General features: G+C 40.5%; 1 protein-coding gene across 6 annotated transcripts in view; it reads right to left on the bottom strand.

The window, feature by feature from the left end:
- Window positions 1-6461, bottom strand: part of CALD1 (caldesmon 1) — a 239754-nt gene extending 233293 nt beyond the window's left edge. For 4 of the 6 annotated variants that reach the window (XM_074267871.1, XM_074267869.1, XM_074267864.1 and 1 more), the window contains exon 1: window positions 6252-6386. The gene's annotated coding sequence lies outside the window, so the exon portion shown is untranslated. Of the gene's footprint in view, window positions 1-6251 lie in introns of all 6 variants that reach the window. The other 2 variants (XM_074267870.1, XM_074267865.1) reach the window with 2 other exon arrangements.
- Window positions 6462-6735: the final 274 nt, after the last annotated feature.

Raw genomic sequence — 6735 nt, forward strand, 5'->3', positions numbered from 1 at the left:
AGGCATCCCACGATTAGTCATCATGGATCAGAGCTCAGACTAACAATAATAATAATAATACTTAATATTTTTATACTATTTACAGCCAAGCACTATGCTCAGCTGCATTTGATCCTCACAAAAACCCTGGGAAGTAGGTGTTATTATTATGATCCCCTTTTACAGATGAAGAAACTGGGTTTCTTCAAACAGGATTAAGTGACTTGCCCAGAGTCTCACAGCTAGTAAGTATCTGAGGTCAGATTTGAACTCAGGTCCTCCTGACTACAGGCCCAGCACCTGATCTGTTGTACCACCTGTGTAATACTGAGGAATCAGGTACAGAGTAAAGGCAGACACATTACTGGTGATGCTTCTTTATAAGAGAGGATGCTTCTTACTGAAAGCTGAAAATAGAACCAGTGTATACATAGGGAAGTAAGCACAGGCCAACTCAAGGAGACACTTCAGGAGATCAGAGGGTTGGAGGGCAGGGGGCTGCCACTAGTGCTGCTTGGTCTCTGTCTCACTGCTCGTCTCAACCTTCACTATTCATGATGCCCCATCTACCTCCCACTTGGCCAGGTTCTTCTGACAGTACCTACAGACATTCCTACTCTAGATTTCAGACACTCTGATCAAAGAGCACTGTTCCAGGTCTGGCTCTTACCTGTGCCTTTAGCTTGTGTTTTCATTCTTATCCTAGCTTTCTCTGTCCCATTCCTCACCCTCAGTCTGTGACACAATGCCATCTGCAATTCCGGGACTGGGATTTAGAGTCAACTTGGATTCATTCGTTTCCTTTATACATTCACTTGTCCCTGGGACTTACTGATTTATTCACTATAACAAACCTCAGAAACAGCTTGGTTTGGTGCCTTAAGGATAGACCTTGGAATCAGGAAGGGCTGGGTCCATGTATTTCCTCTCACAATACTACCTGTGTGACCATGGCTGAGTTGTTCAACTTTTACTGTCCCAGGTTACTCTAAAATAATGTAAATTACAGATGAGTTACTGGTCTGCATTGGCAGAAAGAATTTCCAGGAAACTCTCACTAGAATTTCCCTACACAAATGAAATCATAGATCTAGACTTCGTCTTTTTTTTTTTCCTTCCTTCCTTCCTTCCTTCCTTCCTTCCTTCCTTCCTTCCTTCCTTCCTTCCTTCCTTCCTTCCTTCCTTCCTTCCTTCCTTCCTTCCTTCCTTCCTTCCTTCCCTCTTTTCTTCCCTCATTTCTTTCTTTCTTCTCTCCTCCTTTCCTTCATTCCCTCTTACCTTTCTTCCTTCTGTCCCTCCTTACTGCCTTTATTTCTTTCTTCCCTTCCTCCTTCCTTCCCTCCTTCCTTCCCTTTTTTCTTTCTTCCTTCTTTCCCTCCATCTTTCCTTCATTTCTTTCTTTCTTCTCTCCTCCTTTTCCTTCCTTCCCTCTTACCTTCCTTCCTTCCCTCCCTGCCTCCTTCATTTCTTTCTTCTCTTCCTTCCCTCCTTCTTTCCTTCCTTCCATTCCTCCTTTCTTCCTTCCCTCTTTTCTTTCTTCCTTCCTTCCCTCCTTACTTCCTTCATTTCTTCCTTCCTTCCCTCCTTCTTTCCTTCCTTCCCTTCCTCCTTTCTTCCTTCCCTCTTTTCTTTCTTCCTTCCTTCCCTCCCTACCTCCTTCATTTCTTTCTTCCCTCTCTCCCTCCTTCCTTCCTTCTTTGCTTCCTTCCTTCCTTCCTTTCTTGCTTGCTTTCTTCTTCCTTTTTTCTTATACTCTCTGATTTGGTTAAATGACACTTTGCTTCTACTCGTGGTTTCTTCTCTATGTAGATGTTGGCCCTATTTTTAGCTTTCAGTAAGAGGCTGGCCTCAGTCTATACCTGGATTTCCTCAGTATTCTCATTCTGTTATATTCTTTTTGTCTTTGTCACTCTCTGCCTCTGTCTCTCTTTTTCTCTTTTTCTGTTTGTCTCTTCTCTCTCTCTTTCTCTCTCTCTCCCTCTCTTTCCCCCTTTCTTCTCTCTCTCCCCCCTCTTTTTCTGTCTCTTTCTTTCTCCCCATCTCTTTTCTTTACTTATCACTTCAATTCAATAAATCAATTCCATAAATAGCTATTATGTTCTGTTTACCTCAGAACTGGACTATGCTTGCCACAAACTTACAAATTCATCTTCCTGTCTCTACTATCTTCTCCTCCTCCTCGCTTGCATCTATTATGAGATTAATAGTTCCAAAATAAAGCTCATGCAGATTTCTCTCCTCAAAAAAACCTTTCAATGGTTTCCCCTGGCTTCAAGATAAAAGTCCTAAATCCTTAGCATTGACCTCTACAATATAGCCCACATCTGGATCATATGTTGTAACCTTAATTATCACTTTCTCACTACACAAACCTTTTATTTGAGGTATGTCAATCTACTGTCCATTGGACTGCCTTTATAAATTCCTAGTTCCTTGACTTTACTCCCATTATTTCCTCCCTGTCTCCCTGGGACACTCATTAGCTCCATGCTCCTACATATCTAATTTGCACTCTTTGTTCTTGCCCCACTTTCTCCAAGAATCCCCCTTGACCATTTGACTCATGATAAACTCTCTCTCTCCGAGTTCCTATAGAAGTCTGTATCATTTTTATAAAATCTTTATTTGTAAACTTATCTTTTTTATGTATATATTCCTAACTCCCCAAACTATATAACAAGTTTATTGAGAGTATTATCTTATCCATCTGTATACATCCATACTAAATAGCAAAATGCCTTCCCACTGTAGATGTTTAATAAACATTTATTGACTAATTAGGAAGGAAACAAAAATGTGGAGTTCTCTAATGGGTTTTTGCTTGGTACTTGGGAAGGAAGATATTTATGTCAAGACATCAGAAATCTAATGACACTGATCCTCATGATGCTTTCTTGTATTAATTGGCAATGGAGTGAGAGGAGGAAGGAACATTCTTCCTAGACTATTTCACATATACCAATGGAGTTCCTCACCTGACAGGATTGAACACCCCCCTCCCAAAAAAAAAAAAAAAAAAAGCAATAGAAATTTCTATCACTCTTTAATCTTAGCAATCTCTGTGTTCCAAGCAGATGATTTGTTCCCTAATTTGGGTTTGCACATGGCTCACAGTCAAATCCTACTTGCCTGGTAGCTATTTCGTTGAGCTACATAATGGGCAGATTTGCACAAGAGTATTTAATTTTAGTGTCCACTCAATGACGTTAGGCAGGGAGACACACTGTACTCTATAGTTAAGTTCTTTCCAGCTACTTTTAGGACCCACTGGTCATAAATTAACTCTGAGCTAAACACTTTTCTATAAATTAACCAGCTGCTCAGAACCTATGGGCAATCCTCCAATAACAAACGGATTCATATGAACAGAGGAAGGAATTTCAGTAAGGAAATAATGGTTCTGTTTTGCATTTTAGAGGGATTTTATCCAGAAAAAAAAACCTTTCCAAATGATGAAAATTCTTTGGCAGCATCCTTTTAACCTCCTCTTTAGTTCTACCATACCATTTGCATGCCAGGATCCACTTTGTCAGCATTTCCCCCTTCCCCACTTTGCCTGGCCCCACCCTCATCCCACCACATTTTTGAGGCATGTATTCTGGGTAGATAGAGTCTTGGTTAATCCCCTTTCATGCCTATTTCTCATATCATATGGTCCTGTTCACTTACCTTTTTGTTTTACTAAAGAAATAACTATAGCCATAAACCATGCAACCACGAAAATGCCAAATGGAGACAATTACATTTTTAAAAAATTAGAAAACACCATGGAAGCACATTTTTTGGAGGCACTCTTGGAGACAAGAGATTTTGAAACTTGAAGGGAACTTGAAAGTCACTGAGTCTATCCTCCTGCCTTTGGGGGAAAAAGAACCCATTCCTCTTCTCTCTATCCAAACATCTGCAACAGATCCAAATTGAACCTATCTTTAAAGACCTCCAGAGAAGGAGATCCCATGATACCCTTTGGCGATTTGCAAGAATATTTTATAATCTTCACCATCAGGAAATGCTTTCTTGTATCTAATTTAAATCCCTCATGCTTCAGTTTAAACTAGCTTCCTTTCCCTCATTATTTATGTGAGATGTGTACATTTATCCAAGGAAATCATTTGACCCAGGCTGTCTCCTACTGGGTTTAGATCCCGGACTTGAAAACCAAAGCTAGATTTATTTGCCATGTATGCCCCATTTTCCATTTCAGGCATGCAAGTAAAGAAGACTTTCTCAGAAATTTTACGCCATATTATTTTTCACTGAAATGAACTTAGTAAAATGGTAAAATTAAAGTTTTGCTGCATTATTATTCTCTTTTAACTCTGATTTTGGAAGTGGATATCCCTGAAAGTAATTGACCAGGATATTTCAAAGGATATTTCAACAGAATAATATGTAACAGTGGCTACCGTCACTTGGATCCTTAAGGTATATTCTTTGATTTACAATAAAAAATTGGAATTTACAATCCAAAACACAGCTATGAGGTTGGAAATGTATCCACACTAATTTTTCTCTGGATTTGCCATTTATTAGTTGTAATCAATATCTACGTGAAAGATAACCAGTGCGTTGAATTATAAGCCCTTGTTTCTATCACATCGGTGACTTTCACATTCCATGTACCATTACAAATAGTAGAAATTTTAAATCACTATTAAAGGGATTGTAAAATATATATATGTTTCTTTTTCCTTTTGGTGGAGTAAGGGATAGGGTTGGTCAGCAGAAGTTGGTAATCGAGAAATTTGGCAATCTTGGTCTCCAAACAAAATTTCTCACCCAATCCCAAAGTTCTGGAATTCCATCCAGATTGCATTCTCCGCATGGTTTAAATCACGGTTGAAAAAAAAATTGATTTCAATATTTTGACTGACATGAAAACACTGTGAAAATAATTTTGACATTGTTCTTTTGAAGGAGTAAGAAATAATCAAATTATGGCTGCTATTTGCATCACTTCTCTCTCAGAGCCAGGGTAAGAGAATAAATTTACAATGAAGGAGCAATATCCTCCAAAAATTATGCTAAACAGAAATTAATGTTTAAAAAAATTTTAGATACCAACAACCTCAAACCATCAAACTTCCTTACTACTGCATCCCAAAAATAAAATCAGATTTACTCACTAATATACTTAGGCCCACTTTTGATCAGTCCCGTTTTTCAAGTATTATCAGACTTGACATTCATTCTACCTAGTACCAATCCTGAATTATTTGTCATTTGTTTATCATCTTCATCATCATCGTTTACCCTAATAAAACCGGAAGGTTTGATTGTTTCAGCTTACCAACAACACAACCCCATTAGCCAGGCAGTGTTAGGAATAGCGAGGATTTGGATCATGTCCAAGTTTTGCCCATATATTACCACAGATCTCTAAAATCCTCCTTGTTCTCTTCACATCCTAATCAGTCCTTCCTAGGAGCAATTTCTCTGAAATAACACTATCAGCTAACAGCCATGCACAGCCATGTGTGACCAAACATGTCAGAATATCTTGAAATAAAAGTCGGTTTCCTTCCTTTTTGGAGTATATTTCCAACTTTCAGCTCCTGCGATTCTCCCATCCACTACTTTAAGTAAATAAGTTTACTCTTCCACGAGTGGTATGTTATATACGGCTTCTAGAAACACAAATATGCACAAATATACATACATACATACACATGCTCCAACGTGAACAATCTCTTGTCCAAAAAAAAAAAAGGATTTTTGGGAAATAGAGTCTCTGGGAAGCAGAAGTGTCTCATCATTTACAATTCCCTCCCCATCCCTGACTTTGGATTCTTGCAACTTCTTAACGAGCAGAATAAAACACAAATTTGCAGAAAGCCGGAAAAGTTTAGACACCTTAAAGGAACCTTAATCATTTCTCCGAAATACGGAGAAGAGAACTGTTGTTGTAAGTAGACAATCAGCCCAGCATCCATAGACCGGTTAAGCGTCGGACTAGTGATTTCCCTTAAGTTTCAATCCAATCTCTGAGGTGCCAGGGCAGCAGGAATATGTGCCTTGCGGCGCTCTACACTTAACAGTCAGAGGGCTCATCTCGCCACCGGCGAAATGCGAAATCTCCTCCCTGGGGCCGCCCCGTTTCCTAAACATCTCTCCGCATGGCACCCCTCACAGCCGGCCGGCGAGCATCTGCACGGCCCGTTGGGCTCGGCAGCCGGCGCCGTGTTTCCCGGGAGGCCGGTGGAAATCTTAAGGAGGTCGCCACGGTCCTGACGGGAGGGGAAGAGGAGAAAAGAAGCAGCCCTGGCCCTTACCTCGGCAGCTGAGACAATCTTCTAAAGGACTAGGAAGGGAAGGAACACCCTGAGTTCTTTAGGCAGGAGCACACAGCCCGAGAGAAACTGCAGGCGGGCTAAGAACGCACACAGCTCTATTCAATAAAACTTCAGACCGCCCTTCCCTAGCCCCTCCCAGAAGTCAAGGCTAAGTGAATACATATCCCTTATGTTTACAGGCTGAAGTTGGTAGTGTGCATTGTCCTGTAGGTTTCCTAATGAGCAGTCGGTGACGACACTAAAGCTAAGGTGGTTTCGACCTCTCTGTAGAGATGCCAGTCATTCTCTAGGCATGCTCAGCAAATCACTCATCGGGAAGGGGGAGAAAAAAAAGAAGGGGGAAAAAAAAAAAAACCTCGAGACCTAAAAAGCTCTGAAACTGCGCTCAGCCTGCCAAAACCATCTCGCTCCATGCCCTTTTTTGGTTATCCTTAGCAGGGCCTCTGGAAGTAGATCCACTATC

Source organism: Sminthopsis crassicaudata, chromosome 5 (genome assembly GCF_048593235.1).
Source record: "Sminthopsis crassicaudata isolate SCR6 chromosome 5, ASM4859323v1, whole genome shotgun sequence".
Taxonomy (NCBI): Eukaryota; Metazoa; Chordata; class Mammalia; order Dasyuromorphia; family Dasyuridae; genus Sminthopsis; species Sminthopsis crassicaudata.